Raw genomic sequence first — 23989 nt, forward strand, 5'->3', positions numbered from 1 at the left:
ATGGAGCTCTGGAGGTATGGAGCTTTGGAGCCCTGGAGCTCTGGAGGTATGGAGCTATGGTGCTATGGAGCTCTGAAGCCATGGAGCTCTGGTGCTATGGAGCTCTGGAGCTCTGGAGGTATGGAGCTCTGGAGGTATGGAGCTATGGAGCCCTGGAGCTCTGGAGGTATGGAGCTATGGTGCTATGGAGCTCTGAAGCCATGGAGCTCTGGTGCTATGGAGCTCTGGAGGTATGGAGCTCTGGAGGTATGGAGCTATGGAACCCTGGAGCTCTGGAGGTATGGAGCTATGGTGCTATGGAGCTCTGAAGCCATGGAGCTCTGGTGCTATGGAGCTCTGGAGCTCTGGAGGTATGGAGCTCTGGAGGTATGGAGCTCTGGAGGTATGGAGCTATGGAGCCCTGGAGCTCTGGAGGTATGGAGCTATGGTGCTATGGAGCTCTGAAGCCATGGAGCTCTGGTGCTATGGAGCTCTGGAGGTATGGAGCTCTGGAGGTATGGAGCTCTGGAGGTATGGAGCTATGGAGCCCTGGAGCTCTGGAGGTATGGAGCTATGGTGCTATGGAGCTCTGAAGCCATGGAGCTCTGGTGCTATGGAGCTCTGGAGGTATGGAGCTCTGGAGGTATGGAGCTCTGGAGGTATGGAGCTATGGAGCCCTGGAGCTCTGGAGGTATGGAGCTATGGTGCTATGGAGCTCTGAAGCCATGGAGCTCTGGTGCTATGGAGCTCTGGAGGTATGGAGCTCTGGAGGTATGGAGCTCTGGAGGTATGGAGCTATGGAGCCCTGGAGCTCTGGAGGTATGGAGCTATGGTGCTATGGAGCTCTGAAGCCATGGAGCTCTGGTGCTATGGAGCTATGGAGCTCTGGTGCTATGGAGCTATGGAGGTATGGAGCCACCAGCCAGCACCCTCCGTGGCTGGATCAATGGAAGTGTTTTAGGTACCAGGCAGCCAAAGGGCCGAGGCCTCACGCTCGACCACGCCGGCGCAGAGTTCCAGCCGCTCGGATAAGCTCTGTCACTCACCCGCCGCGCAGCCACCGGTAACGGGGAAATGTCGCCGCCTTGTGGACACGCCGTTGTAAATGAATGGGCTTTCGCACTTAGTGCAATTTTCGCCAACTCTCTGACTTAGAGCTATGGAAGTATGGAGCTATGGAGCCACCAGCCACCCAGGCTGGAGCTCTGGAGCTCTGGAGGTATGGAGCTCTGGTGCTATGGAAGTATGGAGCTCTGGTGCTATGGAAGTATGGAGCTATGGAGGTATGGAAGTATGGAGCTATGGAAGTATGGAGCTATGGAGCTCTGGAAGTATGGAGCTATGGAGCTCTGGAGGTATGGAGCCCTGGAGCTATGGAGCCCTGGAGCTATGGAAGTATGGAGCTCTGGTGCTATGGAGCTATGGAGCTCTGGTGCTATGGAGCTATGGAGCCATGGAGCTCTGGTGCTATGGAGCTCTGGAGCTCTGGAGGTATGGAGCTCTGGAGGTATGGAGCTATGGAGCCCTGGAGCTCTGGAGGTATGGAGCTATGGTGCTATGGAGCTCTGAAGCCATGGAGCTCTGGTGCTCTGGAGGTATGGAGCTCTGGAGGTATGGAGCTCTGGAGGTATGGAGCTATGGAGCCCTGGAGCTCTGGAGGTATGGAGCTATGGTGCTATGGAGCTCTGAAGCCATGGAGCTCTGGTGCTATGGAGCTCTGGAGGTATGGAGCTCTGGAGGTATGGAGCTCTGGAGGTATGGAGCTATGGAGCCCTGGAGCTCTGGAGGTATGGAGCTATGGTGCTATGGAGTTCTGAAGCCATGGAGCTCTGGTGCTATGGAGCTCTGGAGGTATGGAGCTCTGGAGGTATGGAGCTCTGGAGGTATGGAGCTATGGAGCCCTGGAGCTCTGGAGGTATGGAGCTATGGTGCTATGGAGCTCTGAAGCCATGGAGCTCTGGTGCTATGGAGCTCTGGAGGTATGGAGCTCTGGAGGTATGGAGCTCTGGAGGTATGGAGCTACGGAGCCCTGGAGCTCTGGAGGTATGGAGCTATGGTGCTATGGAGCTCTGAAACCATGGAGCTCTGGTGCTATGGAGCTCTGGAGGTATGGAGCTCTGGAGGTATGGAGCTCTGGAGGTATGGAGCTATGGAGCCCTGGAGCTCTGGAGGTATGGAGCTATGGTGCTATGGAGCTCTGAAGCCATGGAGCTCTGGTGCTATGGAGCTATGGAGCTCTGGTGCTATGGAGCTATGGAGGTATGGAGCCACCAGCCAGCACCCTCCGTGGCTGGATCAATGGAAGTGTTTTAGGTACCAGGCAGCCAAAGGGCCGAGGCCTCACGCTCGACCACGCCGGCGCAGAGTTCCAGCCGCTCGGATAAGCTCTGTCACTCACCCGCCGCGCAGCCACCGGTAACGGGGAAATGTCGCCGCCTGGCGGACACGCCGTTGTAAATGAATGGGCTTTCGCACTTAGTGCAATTTTCGCCAACTCTCTGACTTAGAGCTATGGAAGTATGGAGCTATGGAGCCACCAGCCACCCAGGCTGGAGCTATGGAGCTCTGGAGGTATGGAGCTCAGGTGCTATGGAAGTATGGAGCTATGGAGCTATGGAAGTATGGAGCTATGGAGCTATGGAGCTCTGGAAGTATGGAGCTATGGAGCTCTGGAGGTATGGAGCTATGGAGCCCTGGAGCCCTGGAGCTATGGAGCTCTGGTGCTATGGAGGTATGGAGCTCTGGAGGTATGGAGCTCTGGAGGTATGGAGCTATGGAGCTATGGAGCCCTGGAGCTATGGAGCTATGGAGCCCTGGAGCTATGGAGCTATGGAGCCCTGGAGCTATGGAGCTCTGGAGCTATGGAGCTCTGGTGCTATGGAGCTATGGAGCTCTGGTGCTATGGAGCTATGGAGCTCTGGTGCTATGGAGCTATGGAGCTCTGGTGCTATGGAGCTATGGAGCTCTGGAAGTATGGAGCTATGGAGCTCTGGAGGTATGGAGCTATGGAGCCCTGGAGCTATGGAGCCCTGGAGCTATGGAAGTATGGAGCTCTGGTGCTATGGAGCTATGGAGCTCTGGTGCTATGGAGCTATGGAGCTCTGGAGCTATGGAGCTCTGGAGGTATGGAGCTATGGAGCTATGGAGCTCTGGAGGTATGGAGCTATGGAGCTATGGAAGTATGGAGCTCTGGTGCTATGGAGCTATGGAGCTCTGGTGCTATGGAGCTATGGAGCTCTGGTGCTATGGAGCTATGGAGCTCTGGAAGTATGGAGCTCTGGTGCTATGGAGCTATGGAGCTCTGGTGCTATGGAGCTATGGAGCTCTGGTGCTATGGAGCTCTGGTGCTATGGAGCTCTGGTGCTATGGAGCTATGGAGCTCTGGTGCTATGGAGCTCTGGAGGTATGGAGCTCTGGAGGTATGGAGCTCTGGAGGTATGGAGCTATGGAGCCCTGGAGCTCTGGAGGTATGGAGCTATGGTGCTATGGAGCTCTGAAGCCATGGAGCTCTGGTGCTATGGAGCTATGGAGCTCTGGTGCTATGGAGCTATGGAGCTATGGAGCTCTGGAAGTATGGAGCTCTGGTGCTATGGAGCTATGGAGCTCTGGTGCTATGGAGCTATGGAGCTCTGGTGCTATGGAGCTATGGAGCTCTGGTGCTATGGAGCTCTGGTGCTATGGAGCTATGGAGCTCTGGTGCTATGGAGCTATGGAGGTATGGAGCCACCAGCCAGCACCCTCCGTGGCTGGATCAATGGAAGTGTTTTAGGTACCAGGCAGCCAAAGGGCCGAGGCCTCACGCTCGACCACGCCGGCGCAGAGTTCCAGCCGCTCGGATAAGCTCTGTCACTCACCCGCCGCGCAGCCACCGGTAACGGGGAAATGTCGCCGCCTGGCGGACACGCCGTTGTAAATGAATGGGCTTTCGCACTTAGTGCAATTTTCGCCAACTCTCTGACTTAGAGCTATGGAAGTATGGAGCTATGGAGCCACCAGCCACCCAGGCTGGAGCTATGGAGCTCTGGAGGTATGGAGCTCAGGTGCTATGGAAGTATGGAGCTATGGAGCTATGGAAGTATGGAGCTATGGAGCTATGGAGCTCTGGAAGTATGGAGCTATGGAGCTCTGGAGGTATGGAGCTATGGAGCCCTGGAGCCCTGGAGCTATGGAGCTCTGGTGCTATGGAGGTATGGAGCTCTGGAGGTATGGAGCTCTGGAGGTATGGAGCTATGGAGCTATGGAGCCCTGGAGCTATGGAGCTATGGAGCCCTGGAGCTATGGAGCTATGGAGCCCTGGAGCTATGGAGCTATGGAGCTCTGGTGCTATGGAGCTATGGAGCTCTGGTGCTATGGAGCTATGGAGCTCTGGTGCTATGGAGCTATGGAGCTCTGGTGCTATGGAGCTATGGAGCTCTGGAAGTATGGAGCTATGGAGCTCTGGAGGTATGGAGCTATGGAGCCCTGGAGCTATGGAGCCCTGGAGCTATGGAAGTATGGAGCTCTGGTGCTATGGAGCTATGGAGCTCTGGTGCTATGGAGCTATGGAGCTCTGGAGCTATGGAGCTCTGGAGGTATGGAGCTATGGAGCTATGGAGCTCTGGAGGTATGGAGCTATGGAGCTATGGAAGTATGGAGCTCTGGTGCTATGGAGCTATGGAGCTCTGGTGCTATGGAGCTATGGAGCTCTGGTGCTATGGAGCTATGGAGCTATGGAGCTCTGGAAGTATGGAGCTCTGGTGCTATGGAGCTATGGAGCTCTGGTGCTATGGAGCTATGGAGCTCTGGTGCTATGGAGCTATGGAGCTCTGGTGCTATGGAGCTCTGGTGCTATGGAGCTATGGAGCTCTGGTGCTATGGAGCTATGGAGCTCTGGAGGTATGGAGCTCTGGAGGTATGGAGCTCTGGAGGTATGGAGCTTTGGAGCCCTGGAGCTCTGGAGGTATGGAGCTATGGTGCTATGGAGCTCTGAAGCCATGGAGCTCTGGTGCTATGGAGCTCTGGAGCTCTGGAGGTATGGAGCTCTGGAGGTATGGAGCTATGGAGCCCTGGAGCTCTGGAGGTATGGAGCTATGGTGCTATGGAGCTCTGAAGCCATGGAGCTCTGGTGCTATGGAGCTCTGGAGCTCTGGAGGTATGGAGCTCTGGAGGTATGGAGCTATGGAGCCCTGGAGCTCTGGAGGTATGGAGCTATGGTGCTATGGAGCTCTGAAGCCATGGAGCTCTGGTGCTATGGAGCTCTGGAGCTCTGGAGGTATGGAGCTCTGGAGGTATGGAGCTCTGGAGGTATGGAGCTATGGAGCCCTGGAGCTCTGGAGGTATGGAGCTATGGTGCTATGGAGCTCTGAAGCCATGGAGCTCTGGTGCTATGGAGCTCTGGAGGTATGGAGCTCTGGAGGTATGGAGCTCTGGAGGTATGGAGCTATGGAGCCCTGGAGCTCTGGAGGTATGGAGCTATGGTGCTATGGAGCTCTGAAGCCATGGAGCTCTGGTGCTATGGAGCTCTGGAGGTATGGAGCTCTGGAGGTATGGAGCTCTGGAGGTATGGAGCTATGGAGCCCTGGAGCTCTGGAGGTATGGAGCTATGGTGCTATGGAGCTCTGAAGCCATGGAGCTCTGGTGCTATGGAGCTCTGGAGGTATGGAGCTCTGGAGGTATGGAGCTCTGGAGGTATGGAGCTATGGAGCCCTGGAGCTCTGGAGGTATGGAGCTATGGTGCTATGGAGCTCTGAAGCCATGGAGCTCTGGTGCTATGGAGCTATGGAGCTCTGGTGCTATGGAGCTATGGAGGTATGGAGCCACCAGCCAGCACCCTCCGTGGCTGGATCAATGGAAGTGTTTTAGGTACCAGGCAGCCAAAGGGCCGAGGCCTCACGCTCGACCACGCCGGCGCAGAGTTCCAGCCGCTCGGATAAGCTCTGTCACTCACCCGCCGCGCAGCCACCGGTAACGGGGAAATGTCGCCGCCTTGTGGACACGCCGTTGTAAATGAATGGGCTTTCGCACTTAGTGCAATTTTCGCCAACTCTCTGACTTAGAGCTATGGAAGTATGGAGCTATGGAGCCACCAGCCACCCAGGCTGGAGCTCTGGAGCTCTGGAGGTATGGAGCTCTGGTGCTATGGAAGTATGGAGCTCTGGTGCTATGGAAGTATGGAGCTATGGAGGTATGGAAGTATGGAGCTATGGAAGTATGGAGCTATGGAGCTCTGGAAGTATGGAGCTATGGAGCTCTGGAGGTATGGAGCCCTGGAGCTATGGAGCCCTGGAGCTATGGAAGTATGGAGCTCTGGTGCTATGGAGCTATGGAGCTCTGGTGCTATGGAGCTATGGAGCTATGGAGCTCTGGAGCTATGGAGCTCTGGAGGTATGCAGCTATGGAGCTATGGAGCTCTGGAGGTATGGAGCTATGGAGCTATGGAAGTATGGAGCTCTGGTGCTATGGAGCTATGGAGCTCTGGTGCTATGGAGCTATGGAGCTCTGGTGCTATGGAGCTATGGAGCTATGGAGCTCTGGAAGTATGGAGCTCTGGTGCTATGGAGCTATGGAGCTCTGGTGCTATGGAGCTATGGAGCTCTGGTGCTATGGAGCTATGGAGCTCTGGTGCTATGGAGCTCTGGTGCTATGGAGCTCTGGTGCTATGGAGCTATGGAGCTCTGGTGCTATGGAGCTATGGAGCTCTGGAGGTATGGAGCTCTGGAGGTATGGAGCTCTGGAGGTATGGAGCTATGGAGCCCTGGAGCTCTGGAGGTATGGAGCTATGGTGCTATGGAGCTCTGAAGCCATGGAGCTCTGGTGCTATGGAGCTCTGGAGCTCTGGAGGTATGGAGCTCTGGAGGTATGGAGCTATGGAGCCCTGGAGCTCTGGAGGTATGGAGCTATGGAGCTCTGAAGCCATGGAGCTCTGGTGCTATGGAGCTCTGGAGCTCTGGAGGTATGGAGCTCTGGAGGTATGGAGCTCTGGAGGTATGGAGCTATGGAGCCCTGGAGCTCTGGAGGTATGGAGCTATGGTGCTATGGAGCTCTGAAGCCATGGAGCTCTGGTGCTATGGAGCTCTGGAGGTATGGAGCTCTGGAGGTATGGAGCTCTGGAGGTATGGAGCTATGGAGCCCTGGAGCTCTGGAGGTATGGAGCTATGGTGCTATGGAGCTCTGAAGCCATGGAGCTCTTGTGCTATGGAGCTCTGGAGGTATGGAGCTCTGGAGGTATGGAGTTCTGGAGGTATGGAGCTATGGAGCCCTGGAGCTCTGGAGGTATGGAGCTATGGTGCTATGGAGCTCTGAAGCCATGGAGCTCTGGTGCTATGGAGCTATGGAGCTCTGGTGCTATGGAGCTATGGAGGTATGGAGCCACCAGCCAGCACCCTCCGTGGCTGGATCAATGGAAGTGTTTTAGGTACCAGGCAGCCAAAGGGCCGAGGCCTCACGCTCGACCATGCCGGCGCAGAGTTCCAGCCGCTCGGATAAGCTCTGTCACTCACCCGCCGCGCAGCCACCGGTAACGGGGAAATGTCGCCGCCTGGCGGACACGCCGTTGTAAATGAATGGGCTTTCGCACTTAGTGCAATTTTCGCCAACTCTCTGACTTAGAGCTATGGAAGTATGGAGCTATGGAGCCACCAGCCACCCAGGCTGGAGCTATGGAGCTCTGGAGGTATGGAGCTCAGGTGCTATGGAAGTATGGAGCTATGGAGCTATGGAAGTATGGAGCTATGGAGCTATGGAGCTCTGGAAGTATGGAGCTATGGAGCTCTGGAGGTATGGAGCTATGGAGCCCTGGAGCCCTGGAGCTATGGAGCTCTGGTGCTATGGAGGTATGGAGCTCTGGAGGTATGGAGCTCTGGAGGTGTGGAGCTATGGAGCTATGGAGCCCTGGAGCTATGGAGCTATGGAGCCCTGGAGCTATGGAGCTATGGAGCCCTGGAGCTATGGAGCTATGGAGCTCTAGTGCTATGGAGCTATGGAGCTCTGGTGCTATGGAGCTATGGAGCTCTGGTGCTATGGAGCTATGGAGCTCTGGTGCTATGGAGCTATGGAGCTCTGGAAGTATGGAGCTATGGAGCTCTGGAGGTATGGAGCTATGGAGCCCTGGAGCTATGGAGCCCTGGAGCTATGGAAGTATGGAGCTCTGGTGCTATGGAGCTATGGAGCTCTGGTGCTATGGAGCTATGGAGCTCTGGAGCTATGGAGCTCTGGAGGTATGGAGCTATGGAGCTATGGAGCTCTGGAGGTATGGAGCTATGGAGCTATGGAAGTATGGAGCTCTGGTGCTATGGAGCTATGGAGCTCTGGTGCTATGGAGCTATGGAGCTCTGGTGCTATGGAGCTATGGAGCTATGGAGCTCTGGAAGTATGGAGCTCTGGTGCTATGGAGCTATGGAGCTCTGGTGCTATGGAGCTATGGAGCTCTGGTGCTATGGAGCTATGGAGCTCTGGTGCTATGGAGCTCTGGTGCTATGGAGCTCTGGTGCTATGGAGCTATGGAGCTCTGGTGCTATGGAGCTATGGAGCTCTGGAGGTATGGAGCTCTGGAGGTATGGAGCTCTGGAGGTATGGAGCTTTGGAGCCCTGGAGCTCTGGAGGTATGGAGCTATGGTGCTATGGAGCTCTGAAGCCATGGAGCTCTGGTGCTATGGAGCTCTGGAGCTCTGGAGGTAAGGAGCTCTGGAGGTATGGAGCTATGGAGCCCTGGAGCTCTGGAGGTATGGAGCTATGGTGCTATGGAGCTCTGAAGCCATGGAGCTCTGGTGCTATGGAGCTCTGGAGCTCTGGAGGTATGGAGCTCTGGAGGTATGGAGCTATGGAGCCCTGGAGCTCTGGAGGTATGGAGCTATGGTGCTATGGAGCTCTGAAGCCATGGAGCTCTGGTGCTATGGAGCTCTGGAGCTCTGGAGGTATGGAGCTCTGGAGGTATGGAGCTCTGGAGGTATGGAGCTATGGAGCCCTGGAGCTCTGGAGGTATGGAGCTATGGTGCTATGGAGCTCTGAAGCCATGGAGCTCTGGTGCTATGGAGCTCTGGAGGTATGGAGCTCTGGAGGTATGGAGCTCTGGAGGTATGGAGCTATGGAGCCCTGGAGCTCTGGAGGTATGGAGCTATGGTGCTATGGAGCTCTGAAGCCATGGAGCTCTGGTGCTATGGAGCTATGGAGCTCTGGTGCTATGGAGCTATGGAGGTATGGAGCCACCAGCCAGCACCCTCCGTGGCTGGATCAATGGAAGTGTTTTAGGTACCAGGCAGCCAAAGGGCCGAGGCCTCACGCTCGACCACGCCGGCGCAGAGTTCCAGCCGCTCGGATAAGCTCTGTCACTCACCCGCCGCGCAGCCACCGGTAACGGGGAAATGTCGCCGCCTTGTGGACACGCCGTTGTAAATGAATGGGCTTTCGCACTTAGTGCAATTTTCGCCAACTCTCTGACTTAGAGCTATGGAAGTATGGAGCTATGGAGCCACCAGCCACCCAGGCTGGAGCTCTGGAGCTCTGGAGGTATGGAGCTCTGGTGCTATGGAAGTATGGAGCTCTGGTGCTATGGAAGTATGGAGCTATGGAGGTATGGAAGTATGGAGCTATGGAAGTATGGAGCTATGGAGCTCTGGAAGTATGGAGCTATGGAGCTCTGGAGGTATGGAGCCCTGGAGCTATGGAGCCCTGGAGCTATGGAAGTATGGAGCTCTGGTGCTATGGAGCTATGGAGCTCTGGTGCTATGGAGCTATGGAGCTATGGAGCTCTGGAGCTATGGAGCTCTGGAGGTATGGAGCTATGGAGCTATGGAGCTCTGGAGGTATGGAGCTATGGAGCTATGGAAGTATGGAGCTCTGGTGCTATGGAGCTATGGAGCTCTGGTGCTATGGAGCTATGGAGCTCTGGTGCTATGGAGCTATGGAGCTCTGGAAGTATGGAGCTCTGGTGCTATGGAGCTATGGAGCTCTGGTGCTATGGAGCTATGGAGCTCTGGTGCTATGGAGCTCTGGTGCTATGGAGCTCTGGTGTTATGGAGCTATGGAGCTCTGGTGCTATGGAGCTCTGGAGGTATGGAGCTCTGGAGGTATGGAGCTCTGGAGGTATGGAGCTATGGAGCCCTGGAGCTCTGGAGGTATGGAGCTATGGTGCTATGGAGCTCTGAAGCCATGGAGCTCTGGTGCTATGGAGCTATGGAGCTCTGGTGCTATGGAGCTATGGAGCTATGGAGCTCTGGAAGTATGGAGCTCTGGTGCTATGGAGCTATGGAGCTCTGGTGCTATGGAGCTATGGAGCTCTGGTGCTATGGAGCTATGGAGCTCTGGTGCTATGGAGCTCTGGTGCTATGGAGCTCTGGTGCTATGGAGCTATGGAGCTCTGGTGCTATGGAGCTATGGAGCTCTGGAGGTATGGAGCTCTGGAGGTATGGAGCTCTGGAGGTATGGAGCTATGGAGCCCTGGAGCTCTGGAGGTATGGAGCTATGGTGCTATGGAGCTCTGAAGCCATGGAGCTCTGGTGCTATGGAGCTCTGGAGCTCTGGAGGTATGGAGCTCTGGAGGTATGGAGCTATGGAGCCCTGGAGCTCTGGAGGTATGGAGCTATGGTGCTATGGAGCTCTGAAGCCATGGAGCTCTGGTGCTATGGAGCTCTGGAGCTCTGGAGGTATGGAGCTCTGGAGGTATGGAGCTCTGGAGGTATGGAGCTATGGAGCCCTGGAGCTCTGGAGGTATGGAGCTATGGTGCTATGGAGCTCTGAAGCCATGGAGCTCTGGTGCTATGGAGCTCTGGAGGTATGGAGCTCTGGAGGTATGGAGCTCTGGAGGTATGGAGCTATGGAGCCCTGGAGCTCTGGAGGTATGGAGCTATGGTGCTATGGAGCTCTGAAGCCATGGAGCTCTGGTGCTATGGAGCTCTGGAGGTATGGAGCTCTGGAGGTATGGAGCTCTGGAGGTATGGAGCTATGGAGCCCTGGAGCTCTGGAGGTATGGAGCTATGGTGCTATGGAGCTCTGAAGCCATGGAGCTCTGGTGCTATGGAGCTATGGAGCTCTGGTGCTATGGAGCTATGGAGGTATGGAGCCACCAGCCAGCACCCTCCGTGGCTGGATCAATGGAAGTGTTTTAGGTACCAGGCAGCCAAAGGGCCGAGGCCTCACGCTCGACCACGCCGGCGCAGAGTTCCAGCCGCTCGGATAAGCTCTGTCACTCACCCGCCGCGCAGCCACCGGTAACGGGGAAATGTCGCCGCCTTGTGGACACGCCGTTGTAAATGAATGGGCTTTCGCACTTAGTGCAATTTTCGCCAACTCTCTGACTTAGAGCTATGGAAGTATGGAGCTATGGAGCCACCAGCCACCCAGGCTGGAGCTCTGGAGCTCTGGAGGTATGGAGCTCTGGTGCTATGGAAGTATGGAGCTCTGGTGCTATGGAAGTATGGAGCTATGGAGGTATGGAAGTATGGAGCTATGGAAGTATGGAGCTATGGAGCTCTGGAAGTATGGAGCTATGGAGCTCTGGAGGTATGGAGCCCTGGAGCTATGGAGCCCTGGAGCTATGGAAGTATGGAGCTCTGGTGCTATGGAGCTATGGAGCTCTGGTGCTATGGAGCTATGGAGCTATGGAGCTCTGGAGCTATGGAGCTCTGGAGGTATGGAGCTATGGAGCTATGGAGCTCTGGAGGTATGGAGCTATGGAGCTATGGAAGTATGGAGCTCTGGTGCTATGGAGCTATGGAGCTCTGGTGCTATGGAGCTATGGAGCTCTGGTGCTATGGAGCTATGGAGCTATGGAGCTCTGGAAGTATGGAGCTCTGGTGCTATGGAGCTATGGAGCTCTGGTGCTATGGAGCTATGGAGCTCTGGTGCTATGGAGTTCTGGTGCTATGGAGCTCTGGTGCTATGGAGCTATGGAGCTCTGGTGCTATGGAGCTCTGGAGGTATGGAGCTCTGGAGGTATGGAGCTCTGGAGGTATGGAGCTATGGAGCCCTGGAGCTCTGGAGGTATGGAGCTATGGTGCTATGGAGCTCTGAAGCCATGGAGCTCTGGTGCTATGGAGCTATGGAGCTCTGGTGCTATGGAGCTATGGAGCTATGGAGCTCTGGAAGTATGGAGCTCTGGTGCTATGGAGCTATGGAGCTCTGGTGCTATGGAGCTATGGAGCTCTGGTGCTATGGAGCTATGGAGCTCTGGTGCTATGGAGCTCTGGAGCTATGGTGCTATGGAGCTCTGAAGCCATGGAGCTCTGGTGCTATGGAGCTATGGAGCTCTGGAGGTATGGAGCTCTGGAGGTATGGAGCTCTGGAGGTATGGAGCTATGGAGCCCTGGAGCTCTGGAGGTATGGAGCTATGGTGCTATGGAGCTCTGAAGCCATGGAGCTCTGGTGCTATGGAGCTCTGGAGGTATGGAGCTCTGGAGGTATGGAGCTCTGGAGGTATGGAGCTATGGAGCCCTGGAGCTCTGGAGGTATGGAGCTATGGTGCTATGGAGCTCTGAAGCCATGGAGCTCTGGTGCTATGGAGCTATGGAGCTCTGGTGCTATGGAGCTATGGAGGTATGGAGCCACCAGCCAGCACCCTCCGTGGCTGGATCAATGGAAGTGTTTTAGGTACCAGGCAGCCAAAGGGCCGAGGCCTCACGCTCGACCACGCCGGCGCAGAGTTCCAGCCGCTCGGATAAGCTCTGTCACTCACCCGCCGCGCAGCCACCGGTAACGGGGAAATGTCGCCGCCTGGCGGACACGCCGTTGTAAATGAATGGGCTTTCGCACTTAGTGCAATTTTCGCCAACTCTCTGACTTAGAGCTATGGAAGTATGGAGCTATGGAGCCACCAGCCACCCAGGCTGGAGCTATGGAGCTCTGGAGGTATGGAGCTCAGGTGCTATGGAAGTATGGAGCTATGGAGCTATGGAAGTATGGAGCTATGGAGCTATGGAGCTCTGGAAGTATGGAGCTATGGAGCTCTGGAGGTATGGAGCTATGGAGCCCTGGAGCCCTGGAGCTATGGAGCTCTGGTGCTATGGAGGTATGGAGCTCTGGAGGTATGGAGCTCTGGAGGTATGGAGCTATGGAGCTATGGAGCCCTGGAGCTATGGAGCTATGGAGCCCTGGAGCTATGGAGCTATGGAGCCCTGGAGCTATGGAGCTATGGAGCTCTGGTGCTATGGAGCTATGGAGCTCTGGTGCTATGGAGCTATGGAGCTCTGGTGCTATGGAGCTATGGAGCTCTGGTGCTATGGAGCTATGGAGCTCTGGAAGTATGGAGCTATGGAGCTCTGGAGGTATGGAGCTATGGAGCCCTGGAGCTATGGAGCCCTGGAGCTATGGAAGTATGGAGCTCTGGTGCTATGGAGCTATGGAGCTCTGGTGCTATGGAGCTATGGAGCTCTGGAGCTATGGAGCTCTGGAGGTATGGAGCTATGGAGCTATGGAGCTCTGGAGGTATGGAGCTATGGAGCTATGGAAGTATGGAGCTCTGGTGCTATGGAGCTATGGAGCTCTGGTGCTATGGAGCTATGGAGCTCTGGTGCTATGGAGCTATGGAGCTATGGAGCTCTGGAAGTATGGAGCTCTGGTGCTATGGAGCTATGGAGCTCTGGTGCTATGGAGCTATGGAGCTCTGGTGCTATGGAGCTAAGGAGCTCTGGTGCTATGGAGCTCTGGAGGTATGGAGCTCTGGTGCTATGGAAGTATGGAGCTCTGGTGCTATGGAAGTATGGAGCTATGGAGGTATGGAAGTATGGAGCTATGGAAGTATGGAGCTATGGAGCTCTGGAAGTATGGAGCTATGGAGCTCTGGAGGTATGGAGCCCTGGAGCTATGGAGCCCTGGAGCTATGGAAGTATGGAGCTCTGGTGCTATGGAGCTATGGAGCTCTGGTGCTATGGAGCTATGGAGCTATGGAGCTCTGGAGCTATGGAGCTCTGGAGGTATGGAGCTATGGAGCTATGGAGCTCTGGAGGTATGGAGCTATGGAGCTATGGAAGTATGGAGCTCTGGTGCTATGGAGCTATGGAGCTCTGGTGCTATGGAGCTATGGAGCTCTGGTGCTATGGAGCTATGGAGCTATGGAGCTCTGGAAGTATGGAGCTCTGGTGCTATGGAGCTATGGAGCTCTGGTGCTATGGAGCTATGGAGCTCTGGTGCTATGGAGCTCTGGTGCTATGGAGCTCTGGTGCTATGGAGCTATGGAGCTCTGGTGCTATGGAGCTCTGGAGGTATGGAGCTCTGGAGGTATGGAGCTCTGGAGGTATGGAGCTATGGAGCCCTGGAGCTCTGGAGGTATGGAGCTATGGTGCTATGGAGCTCTGAAGCCATGGAGCTCTGGTGCTATGGAGCTATGGAGCTCTGGTGCTATGGAGCTATGGAGCTATGGAGCTCTGGAAGTATGGAGCTCTGGTGCTATGGAGCTATGGAGCTCTGGTGCTATGGAGCTATGGAGCTCTGGTGCTATGGAGCTATGGAGCTCTGGTGCTATGGAGCTCTGGTGCTATGGAGCTCTGGTGCTATGGAGCTATGGAGCTCTGGTGCTATGGAGCTATGGAGCTCTGGAGGTATGGAGCTCTGGAGGTATGGAGCTCTGGAGGTATGGAGCTATGGAGCCCTGGAGCTCTGGAGGTATGGAGCTATGGTGCTATGGAGCTCTGAAGCCATGGAGCTCTGGTGCTATGGAGCTCTGGAGCTCTGGAGGTATGGAGCTCTGGAGGTATGGAGCTATGGAGCCCTGGAGCTCTGGAGGTATGGAGCTATGGTGCTATGGAGCTCTGAAGCCATGGAGCTCTGGTGCTATGGAGCTCTGGAGCTCTGGAGGTATGGAGCTCTGGAGGTATGGAGCTCTGGAGGTATGGAGCTATGGAGCCCTGGAGCTCTGGAGGTATGGAGCTATGGTGCTATGGAGCTCTGAAGCCATGGAGCTCTGGTGCTATGGAGCTCTGGAGGTATGGAGCTCTGGAGGTATGGAGCTCTGGAGGTATGGAGCTATGGAGCCCTGGAGCTCTGGAGGTATGGAGCTATGGTGCTATGGAGCTCTGAAGCCATGGAGCTCTGGTGCTATGGAGCTCTGGAGGTATGGAGCTCTGGAGGTATGGAGCTCTGGAGGTATGGAGCTATGGAGCCCTGGAGCTCTGGAGGTATGGAGCTATGGTGCTATGGAGCTCTGAAGCCATGGAGCTCTGGTGCTATGGAGCTATGGAGCTCTGGTGCTATGGAGCTATGGAGGTATGGAGCCACCAGCCAGCACCCTCCGTGGCTGGATCAATGGAAGTGTTTTAGGTACCAGGCAGCCAAAGGGCCGAGGCCTCACGCTCGACCACGCCGGCGCAGAGTTCCAGCCGCTCGGATAAGCTCTGTCACTCACCCGCCGCGCAGCCACCGGTAACGGGGAAATGTCGCCGCCTGGCGGACACGCCGTTGTAAATGAATGGGCTTTCGCACTTAGTGCAATTTTCGCCAACTCTCTGACTTAGAGCTATGGAAGTATGGAGCTATGGAGCCACCAGCCACCCAGGCTGGAGCTATGGAGCTCTGGAGGTATGGAGCTCAGGTGCTATGGAAGTATGGAGCTATGGAGCTATGGAAGTATGGAGCTATGGAGCTATGGAGCTCTGGAAGTATGGAGCTATGGAGCTCTGGAGGTATGGAGCTATGGAGCCCTGGAGCCCTGGAGCTATGGAGCTCTGGTGCTATGGAGGTATGGAGCTCTGGAGGTATGGAGCTCTGGAGGTATGGAGCTATGGAGCTATGGAGCCCTGGAGCTATGGAGCTATGGAGCCCTGGAGCTATGGAGCTATGGAGCCCTGGAGCTATGGAGCTATGGAGCTCTGGTGCTATGGAGCTATGGAGCTCTGGTGCTATGGAGCTATGGAGCTCTGGTGCTATGGAGCTATGGAGCTCTGGTGCTATGGAGCTATGGAGCTCTGGAAGTATGGAGCTATGGAGCTCTGGAGGTATGGAGCTATGGAGCCCTGGAGCTATGGAGCCCTGGAGCTATGGAAGTATGGAGCTCTGGTGCTATGGAGCTATGGAGCTCTGGTGCTATGGAGCTATGGAGCTCTGGAGCTATGGAGCTCTGGAGGTATGGAGCTATGGAGCTATGGAGCTCTGGAGGTATGGAGCTATGGAGCTATGGAAGTATGGAGCTCTGGTGCTATGGAGCTATGGAGCTCTGGTGCTATGGAGCTATGGAGCTCTGGTGCTATGGAGCTATGGAGCTATGGAGCTCTGGAAGTATGGAGCTCTGGTGCTATGGAGCTATGGAGCTCTGGTGCTATGGAGCTATGGAGCTCTGGTGCTATGGAGCTATGGAGCTCTGGTGCTATGGAGCTCTGGTGCTATGGAGCTCTGGTGCTATGGAGCTATGGAGCTCTGGTGCTATGGAGCTATGGAGCTCTGGAGGTATGGAGCTCTGGAGGAATGGAGCTCTGGAGGTATGGAGCTTTGGAGCCCTGGAGCTCTGGAGGTATGGAGCTATGGTGCTATGGAGCTCTGAAGCCATGGAGCTCTGGTGCTATGGAGCTCTGGAGCTCTGGAGGTATGGAGCTCTGGAGGTATGGAGCTATGGAGCCCTGGAGCTCTGGAGGTATGGAGCTATGGTGCTATGGAGCTCTGAAGCCATGGAGCTCTGGTGCTATGGAGCTCTGGAGCTCTGGAGGTATGGAGCTCTGGAGGTATGGAGCTATGGAGCCCTGGAGCTCTGGAGGTATGGAGCTATGGTGCTATGGAGCTCTGAAGCCATGGAGCTCTGGTGCTATGGAGCTCTGGAGCTCTGGAGGTATGGAGCTCTGGAGGTATGGAGCTATGGAGCCCTGGAGCTCTGGAGGTATGGAGCTATGGTGCTATGGAGCTCTGAAGCCATGGAGCTCTGGTGCTATGGAGCTCTGGAGGTATGGAGCTCTGGAGGTATGGAGCTCTGGAGGTATGGAGCTATGGAGCCCTGGAGCTCTGGAGGTATGGAGCTATGGTGCTATGGAGCTCTGAAGCCATGGAGCTCTGGTGCTATGGAGCTATGGAGCTCTGGTGCTATGGAGCTATGGAGGTATGGAGCCACCAGCCAGCACGCTCCGTGGCTGGATCAATGGAAGTGTTTTAGGTACCAGGCAGCCAAAGGGCCGAGGCCTCACGCTCGACCACGCCCGCGCAGAGTTCCAGCCGCTCGGATAAGCTCTGTCACTCACCCGCCGCGCAGCCACCGGTAACGGGGAAATGTCGCCGCCTTGTGGACACGCCGTTGTAAATGAATGGGCTTTCGCACTTAGTGCAATTTTCGCCAACTCTCTGACTTAGAGCTATGGAAGTATGGAGCTATGGAGCCACCAGCCACCCAGGCTGGAGCTCTGGAGCTCTGGAGGTATGGAGCTCTGGTGCTATGGAAGTATGGAGCTCTGGTGCTATGGAAGTATGGAGCTATGGAGGTATGGAAGTATGGAGCTATGGAAGTATGGAGCTATGGAGCTCTGGAAGTATGGAGCTATGGAGCTCTGGAGGTATGGAGCCCTGGAGCTATGGAGCCCTGGAGCTATGGAAGTATGGAGCTCTGGTGCTATGGAGCTATGGAGCTCTGGTGCTATGGAGCTATGGAGCTATGGAGCTCTGGAGCTATGGAGCTCTGGAGGTATGGAGCTATGGAGCTATGGAGGTATGGAGCTATGGAGCTATGGAAGTATGGAGCTCTGGTGCTATGGAGCTATGGAGCTCTGGTGCTATGGAGCTATGGAGCTCTGGTGCTATGGAGCTATGGAGCTCTGGAAGTATGGAGCTCTGGTGCTATGGAGCTATGGAGCTCTGGTGCTATGGAGCTATGGAGCTCTGGTGCTATGGAGCTCTGGTGCTATGGAGCTCTGGTGCTATGGAGCTATGGAGCTCTGGTGCTATGGAGCTCTGGAGGTATGGAGCTCTGGAGGTATGGAGCTCTGGAGGTATGGAGCTATGGAGCCCTGGAGCTCTGGAGGTATGGAGCTATTGTGCTATGGAGCTCTGAAGCCATGGAGCTCTGGTGCTATGGAGCTATGGAGCTCTGGTGCTATGGAGCTATGGAGCTATGGAGCTCTGGAAGTATGGAGCTCTGGTGCTATGGAGCTATGGAGCTCTGGTGCTATGGAGCTATGGAGCTCTGGTGCTATGGAGCTATGGAGCTCTGGTGCTATGGAGCTCTGGTGCTATGGAGCTCTGGTGCTATGGAGCTATGGAGCTCTGGTGCTATGGAGCTATGGAGCTCTGGAGGTATGGAGCTCTGGAGGTATGGAGCTCTGGAGGTATGGAGCTATGGAGCCCTGGAGCTCTGGAGGTATGGAGCTATGGTGCTATGGAGCTCTGAAGCCATGGAGCTCTGGTGCTATGGAGCTCTGGAGCTCTGGAGGTATGGAGCTCTGGAGGTATGGAGCTATGGAGCCCTGGAGCTCTGGAGGTATGGAGCTATGGTGCTATGGAGCTCTGAAGCCATGGAGCTCTGGTGCTATGGAGCTCTGGAGCTCTGGAGGTATGGAGCTCTGGAGGTATGGAGCTCTGGAGGTATGGAGCTATGGAGCCCTGGAGCTCTGGAGGTATGGAACTATGGTGCTATGGAGCTCTGAAGCCATGGAGCTCTGGTGCTATGGAGCTCTGGAGGTATGGAGCTCTGGAGGTATGGAGCTCTGGAGGTATGGAGCTATGGAGCCCTGGAGCTCTGGAGGTATGGAGCTATGGTGCTATGGAGCTCTGAAGCCATGGAGCTCTGGTGCTATGGAGCTCTGGAGGTATGGAGCTCTGGAGGTATGGAGCTCTGGAGGTATGGAGCTATGGAGCCCTGGAGCTCTGGAGGTATGGAGCTATGGTGCTATGGAGCTCTGAAGCCATGGAGCTCTGGTGCTATGGAGCTATGGAGCTCTGGTGCTATGGAGCTATGGAGGTATGGAGCCACCAGCCAGCACCCTCCGTGGCTGGATCAATGGAAGTGTTTTAGGTACCAGGCAGCCAAAGGGCCGAGGCCTCACGCTCGACCACGCCGGCGCAGAGTTCCAGCCGCTCGGATAAGCTCTGTCACTCACCCGCCGCGCAGCCACCGGTAACGGGGAAATGTCGCCGCCTGGCGGACATGCCGTTGTAAATGAATGGGCTTTCGCACTTAGTGCAATTTTCGCCAACTCTCTGACTTAGAGCTATGGAAGTATGGAGCTATGGAGCCACCAGCCACCCAGGCTGGAGCTATGGAGCTCTGGAGGTATGGAGCTCAGGTGCTATGGAAGTATGGAGCTATGGAGCTATGGAAGTATGGAGCTATGGAGCTATGGAGCTCTGGAAGTATGGAGCTATGGAGCTCTGGAGGTATGGAGCTATGGAGCCCTGGAGCCCTGGAGCTATGGAGCTCTGGTGCTATGGAGGTATGGAGCTCTGGAGGTATGGAGCTCTGGAGGTATGGAGCTATGGAGCTATGGAGCCCTGGAGCTATGGAGCTATGGAGCCCTGGAGCTATGGAGCTATGGAGCCCTGGAGCTATGGAGCTATGGAGCTCTGGTGCTATGGAGCTATGGAGCTCTGGTGCTATGGACCTATGGAGCTCTGGTGCTATGGAGCTATGGAGCTCTGGTGCTATGGAGCTATGGAGCTCTGGAAGTATGGAGCTATGGAGCTCTGGAGGTATGGAGCTATGGAGCCCTGGAGCTATGGAGCCCTGGAGCTATGGAAGTATGGAGCTCTGGTGCTATGGAGCTATGGAGCTCTGGTGCTATGGAGCTATGGAGCTCTGGAGCTATGGAGCTCTGGAGGTATGGAGCTATGGAGCTATGGAGCTCTGGAGGTATGGAGCTATGGAGCTATGGAAGTATGGAGCTCTGGTGCTATGGAGCTATGGAGCTCTGGTGCTATGGAGCTATGGAGCTCTGGTGCTATGGAGCTATGGAGCTCTGGAAGTATGGAGCTCTGGTGCTATGGAGCTATGGAGCTCTGGTGCTATGGAGCTATGGAGCTCTGGTGCTATGGAGCTATGGAGCTCTGGTGCTATGGAGCTCTGGTGCTATGGAGCTCTGGTGCTATGGAGCTATGGAGCTCTGGTGCTATGGAGCTATGGAGCTCTGGAGGTATGGAGCTCTGGAGGTATGGAGCTCTGGAGGTATGGAGCTTTGGAGCCCTGGAGCTCTGGAGGTATGGAGCTATGGTGCTATGGAGCTCTGAAGCCATGGAGCTCTGGTGCTATGGAGCTCTGGAGCTCTGGAGGTATGGAGCTCTGGAGGTATGGAGCTATGGAGCCCTGGAGCTCTGGAGGTATGGAGCTATGGTGCTATGGAGCTCTGAAGCCATGGAGCTCTGGTGCTATAGAGCTCTGGAGCTCTGGAGGTATGGAGCTCTGGAGGTATGGAGCTATGGAACCCTGGAGCTCTGGAGGTATGGAGCTATGGTGCTATGGAGCTCTGAAGCCATGGAGCTCTGGTGCTATGGAGCTCTGGAGCTCTGGAGGTATGGAGCTCTGGAGGTATGGAGCTCTGGAGGTATGGAGCTATGGAGCCCTGGAGCTCTGGAGGTATGGAGCTATGGTGCTATGGAGCTCTGAAGCCATGGAGCTCTGGTGCTATGGAGCTCTGGAGGTATGGAGCTCTGGAGGTATGGAGCTCTGGAGGTATGGAGCTATGGAGCCCTGGAGCTCTGGAGGTATGGAGCTATGGTGCTATGGAGCTCTGAAGCCATGGAGCTCTGGTGCTATGGAGCTCTGGAGGTATGGAGCTCTGGAGGTATGGAGCTCTGGAGGTATGGAGCTATGGAGCCCTGGAGCTCTGGAGGTATGGAGCTATGGTGCTATGGAGCTCTGAAGCCATGGAGCTCTGGTGCTATGGAGCTCTGGAGGTATGGAGCTCTGGAGGTATGGAGCTCTGGAGGTATGGAGCTATGGAGCCCTGGAGCTCTGGAGGTATGGAGCTATGGTGCTATGGAGCTCTGAAGCCATGGAGCTCTGGTGCTATGGAGCTATGGAGCTCTGGTGCTATGGAGCTATGGAGGTATGGAGCCACCAGCCAGCACCCTCCGTGGCTGGATCAATGGAAGTGTTTTAGGTACCAGGCAGCCAAAGGGCCGAGGCCTCACGCTCGACCACGCCGGCGCAGAGTTCCAGCCGCTCGGATAAGCTCTGTCACTCACCCGCCGCGCAGCCACCGGTAACGGGGAAATGTCGCCGCCTTGTGGACACGCCGTTGTAAATGAATGGGCTTTCGCACTTAGTGCAATTTTCGCCAACTCTCTGACTTAGAGCTATGGAAGTATGGAGCTATGGAGCCACCAGCCACCCAGGCTGGAGCTCTGGAGCTCTGGAGGTATGGAGCTCTGGTGCTATGGAAGTATGGAGCTCTGGTGCTATGGAAGTATGGAGCTATGGAGGTATGGAAGTATGGAGCTATGGAAGTATGGAGCTATGGAGCTCTGGAAGTATGGAGCTATGGAGCTCTGGAGGTATGGAGCCCTGGAGCTATGGAGCCCTGGAGCTATGGAAGTATGGAGCTCTGGTGCTATGGAGCTATGGAGCTCTGGTGCTATGGAGCTATGGAGCCATGGAGCTCTGGTGCTATGGAGCTCTGGAGCTCTGGAGGTATGGAGCTCTGGAGGTATGGAGCTATGGAGCCCTGGAGCTCTGGAGGTATGGAGCTATGGTGCTATGGAGCTCTGAAGCCATGGAGCTCTGGTGCTCTGGAGGTATGGAGCTCTGGAGGTATGGAGCTCTGGAGGTATGGAGCTATGGAGCCCTGGAGCTCTGGAGGTATGGAGCTATGGTGCTATGGAGCTCTGAAGCCATGGAGCTCTGGTGCTATGGAGCTCTGGAGGTATGGAGCTCTGGAGGTATGGAGCTCTGGAGGTATGGAGCTATGGAGCCCTGGAGCTCTGGAGGTATGGAGCTATGGTGCTATGGAGCTCTGAAGCCATGGAGCTCTGGTGCTATGGAGCTCTGGAGGTATGGAGCTCTGGAGGTATGGAGCTCTGGAGGTATGGAGCTATGGAGCCCTGGAGCTCTGGAGGTATGGAGCTATGGTGCTATGGAGCTCTGAAGCCATGGAGCTCTGGTGCTATGGAGCTCTGGAGGTATGGAGCTCTGGAGGTATGGAGCTCTGGAGGTATGGAGCTATGGAGCCCTGGAGCTCTGGAGGTATGGAGCTATGGTGCTATGGAGCTCTGAAGCCATGGAGCTCTGGTGCTATGGAGCTCTGGAGGTATGGAGCTCTGGAGGTATGGAGCTCTGGAGGTATGGAGCTATGGAGCCCTGGAGCTCTGGAGGTATGGAGCTATGGTGCTATGGAGCTCTGAAGCCATGGAGCTCTGGTGCTATGGAGCTATGGAGCTCTGGTGCTATGGAGCTATGGAGGTATGGAGCCACCAGCCAGCACCCTCCGTGGCTGGATCAATGGAAGTGTTTTAGGTACCAGGCAGCCAAAGGGCCGAGGCCTCACGCTCGACCACGCCGGCGCAGAGTTCCAGCCGCTCGGATAAGCTCTGTCACTCACCCGCCGCGCAGCCACCGGTAACGGGGAAATGTCGCCGCCTTGTGGACACGCCGTTGTAAATGAATGGGCTTTCGCACTTAGTGCAATTTTCGCCAACTCTCTGACTTAGAGCTATGGAAGTATGGAGCTATGGAGCCACCAGCCACCCAGGCTGGAGCTCTGGAGCTCTGGAGGTATGGAGCTCTGGTGCTATGGAAGTATGGAGCTCTGGTGCTATGGAAGTATGGAGCTATGGAGGTATGGAAGTATGGAGCTATGGAAGTATGGAGCTATGGAGCTCTGGAAGTATGGAGCTATGGAGCTCTGGAGGTATGGAGCCCTGGAGCTATGGAGCCCTGGAGCTATGGAAGTATGGAGCTCTGGTGCTATGGAGCTATGGAGCTCTGGTGCTATGGAGCTATGGAGCCATGGAGCTCTGGTGCTATGGAGCTCTGGAGCTCTGGAGGTATGGAGCTCTGGAGGTATGGAGCTATGGAGCCCTGGAGCTCTGGAGGTATGGAGCTATGGTGCTATGGAGCTCTGAAGCCATGGAGCTCTGGTGCTCTGGAGGTATGGAGCTCTGGAGGTATGGAGCTCTGGAGGTATGGAGCTATGGAGCCCTGGAGCTCTGGAGGTATGGAGCTATGGTGCTATGGAGCTCTGAAGCCATGGAGCTCTGGTGCTATGGAGCTCTGGAGGTATGGAGCTCTGGAGGTATGGAGCTCTGGAGGTATGGAGCTATGGAGCCCTGGAGCTCTGGAGGTATGGAGCTATGGTGCTATGGAGTTCTGAAGCCATGGAGCTCTGGTGCTATGGAGCTCTGGAGGTATGGAGCTCTGGAGGTATGGAGCTCTGGAGGTATGGAGCTATGGAGCCCTGGAGCTCTGGAGGTATGGAGCTATGGTGCTATGGAGCTCTGAAGCCATGGAGCTCTGGTGCTATGGAGCTCTGGAGGTATGGAGCTCTGGAGGTATGGAGCTCTGGAGGTATGGAGCTACGGAGCCCTGGAGCTCTGGAGGTATGGAGCTATGGTGCTATGGAGCTCTGAAACCATGGAGCTCTGGTGCTATGGAGCTCTGGAGGTATGGAGCTCTGGAGGTATGGAGCTCTGGAGGTATGGAGCTATGGAGCCCTGGAGCTCTGGAGGTATGGAGCTATGGTGCTATGGAGCTCTGAAGCCATGGAGCTCTGGTGCTATGGAGCTATGGAGCTCTGGTGCTATGGAGCTATGGAGGTATGGAGCCACCAGCCAGCACCCTCCGTGGCTGGATCAATGGAAGTGTTTTAGGTACCAGGCAGCCAAAGGGCCGAGGCCTCACGCTCGACCACGCCGGCGCAGAGTTCCAGCCGCTCGGATAAGCTCTGTCACTCACCCGCCGCGCAGCCACCGGTAACGGGGAAATGTCGCCGCCTGGCGGACACGCCGTTGTAAATGAATGGGCTTTCGCACTTAGTGCAATTTTCGCCAACTCTCTGACTTAGAGCTATGGAAGTATGGAGCTATGGAGCCACCAGCCACCCAGGCTGGAGCTATGGAGCTCTGGAGGTATGGAGCTCAGGTGCTATGGAAGTATGGAGCTATGGAGCTATGGAAGTATGGAGCTATGGAGCTATGGAGCTCTGGA

This window comes from Syngnathus leptorhynchus, chromosome 5 (assembly GCF_054491065.1).
Source record: "Syngnathus leptorhynchus isolate UIUO chromosome 5, UIUO_Slep, whole genome shotgun sequence".
Taxonomy (NCBI): domain Eukaryota; kingdom Metazoa; phylum Chordata; class Actinopteri; order Syngnathiformes; family Syngnathidae; genus Syngnathus; species Syngnathus leptorhynchus.